Genomic DNA, 2,939 nt, shown 5'->3' on the forward strand with positions numbered 1-2,939 from the left:
TGTCCCCTTTCAAATGTGTTGCTTAACACTCCATTAAACGTAGGGTAGGTGTCACGTTTTCTACATCACTGATCATAACCAATTAGATTTGTTGTGTAGGCCTAACCAAATGGCAACATTAAAAACTGACATGATATAAGTGAAAAGAAGATTTCTGCCACTAATGCTTTCACCAGACATTTAGCATTTCAGTCCTGTGTGAAGTCCTTTTGGCCTGGATGCCTCATCTGATGGGTTTAAAATTGGAAGACTGTGCATCTTCAAATATTAAGCTGCCAAATGCATAGAAAAAGCTCTTTAAGCTAAACATAAACTGCCGTGCAGGTAGTAGGTTGGTCACCAGTGCTCTTCTATTTAAAAAAAAAAAAAAAAAGGTTTCTTAAATCAAGGGCCTGCCACTGTCCAAAATAAGACTGACACACTAACAGTACTGAAAAGTACATGGATCTGCAAACTTGGTGGATAAAATATGTAAAGTTATCACAGAGAAAGCAGCAGAAGCTACTAAAAGTTAGAGTACAGTCATATGGTCTTAAATGGTCAAAGAAATGTAGCCATAAATTAATTTGAGAAGCATGAGAGGGAAAGCAATCCTTCCGGTTAAGAGAAATGCTTTAAATTCCTTCCACATTTTAAGGTACACAGACTGGGGATGTGTTTATTTTGATTTGTACTTAAGTTCCCATTCATTCTTTTTTTTCATATAGCCTGTAATTTAGTGGTTAAGAACCTTAAATTAACCTTAATTCAAACATGAAGAGTAATAGTAAATGTAAATGTGGTCAGATGTGTGGTAAGTATATTTAAAAAAATATGCACAAGATCATTTGCATGTTAAAAAGAAGCCAGATGGTGAAAATAAAAGACATTTTGTGTAAATATAAAAAGTGCAAGAGGTACAGAAGGCTGCACCACAGAGTAGGATATAAGATTCAGGAACAATAACACACACATGATTCTCCTGCAAGTTTCTTTCTGTTCAAAGGGAGCGTTTTATCTAAACTTGGCACTGAAAGTAAGGAAATTATTTCTTGTAGTGATGCTTCTTGGCAACAAATCTTACACTGTTGGAAAGCCTGTTTATTTCCCCTTAAATGGTGCCACATTTGTAAGGAAAATGCATTTGTAGGTTGCACCCATGAAAACTTGCCAGATCTTCTTTGCCAACGCCAAACAGCAGATTCTGTTACTGGCTCTTGTTTGGTGTTGTTTACTGGAGTGGATAACTGAAATTTGAAGACGAAAGACAAATTGGCAATTTAATAATTTATTCTTTTAACAAAGAGGGGCCTCGGTAGTATTGCTGTGGGATTACATCACATTCTTCAACCAGCATTTGTCACAAGTAGGCAAATGTGATTGTGTTGGTCACTCTGGCACGGACATCATGTCCAAGCTGATCCCATAAGCAGGGTTGAGGTCAGGACTGCAGGCAGGTAATTCCATCCTCTCCATTTTTAAATTCTGGAGGTAGTCTCCAATAAACCTGCTCTTTGAGGTGGGTGTGATCTTGGAAGATAGAGTTCAGTCCCAGACTGTGGAGATATGGGACTGTCACTGGAATCTCTGCACTGAGATTTCCTTCAATGATGACCAGGCTCGTTTTCCTAGTGAGGCAGATCCCTCCCCACACCATCACGTCTCCACCACAAGGTGTTACTGTGTCGGTGCAGCAATCAGCATGATGTTCTATGTGTACTGCCGTAGACAGAATCTGCACAAATTATAACGTAACGTTCCCCACATGTTCAGGTTCCAGTGCACATGTTGCAGACACCAGCACCTGACACTGAAGGGCAGTCACAGGAGGCCTCCTGCAGCCCAATGAGACTGGAGATCAGCTGTGTGCAGTCTGTTCCGGCTTGTCTGGGTAAAGAGCCCTCATCCATATTATCCTGCAAATCTGTAGAAGACAGTTTACAGTTCCTGAGTGATGACACGGTGAGGAAATGGTCTTCCTGTGGTGTCTTCTTTTTCTTCTTGAGATGCCAATTTCATGGCCTGTCTCTGACATCCCCCATTAGAGATGGTACCAGGTTTCACACCAAACAATGCTGCAACTTTTGTAGGAAGGGCCATATCCAGATCAGTCAAACACGGTATGCTTGGCGCAGACACCAACTGAGCGCTGTAGTAGGGTCCATGCTCACAGGTGCTGCTCATAAGGGATACGATTATAAGCACCTGGGGTACCAGAACCTCAAAATAAGAGTCAACAGCAGAATAAGTTGTTTGGAATTGGCAGAAGAGATTTGGCAAATTTCTCATGAGTTCAAACCAAATACTCAATCTGCTGTTCAACCTTCAAAATGCATTTTTCCTTGCAGATGTGGCACAGTTTATGTGGAAAGGCTTTCCAGCAGTGTAAGAAGCATTGTTATAATAAAAAAAAAAATAATTCCCTAAATACAAATTACTTGCAAAAAAATGAAAAAGATATCTTCTTAAGAGACTTTTCTTGGAATGTGGAGACTACAATAAAGTATTTCAATACAATGCAGTGCTGCCCCCTTGTGCTGAACTTTGAGGTTAAAGAAGTAACTTGAGTACAAGAGTTTCACTTCTAGTGATTTTCTTTTTATTACTACTTAAGAGTTGGGTCTCGCCTTTGAAGTAATCTCCACATGAATAAATTCAGGTAATCTCTCCACAGGCTTTCAAGGACTCACTGAAACAGTATCTGCATGTGTCAGAGCTGCTTCACTGAGGTCTGCAACTCTCTTCTGCGTCTCGGGAAAATCTTTAACGACCTCTCGTTTCAGCTCGAACTGTGAAAGCTGTCTCTCTGCACTGTTTGAGCACTTACGCAGGTGCGAGCCTGCCTGTGTGGTCCACAGTCTGAAGAAGAAAAATCCAACATTAGTGCACATTGGTTGTCATGGTGAAACCTTGCAACCCTGAGGAGGTGATGTAATCATCCACCAATCAACACAGAGATT

This window comes from Haplochromis burtoni, unplaced genomic scaffold, assembly GCF_018398535.1.
Source record: "Haplochromis burtoni strain Fernald_Lab_line unplaced genomic scaffold, NCSU_Asbu1 Contig_440, whole genome shotgun sequence".
NCBI classification, from domain to species: domain Eukaryota; kingdom Metazoa; phylum Chordata; class Actinopteri; order Cichliformes; family Cichlidae; genus Haplochromis; species Haplochromis burtoni.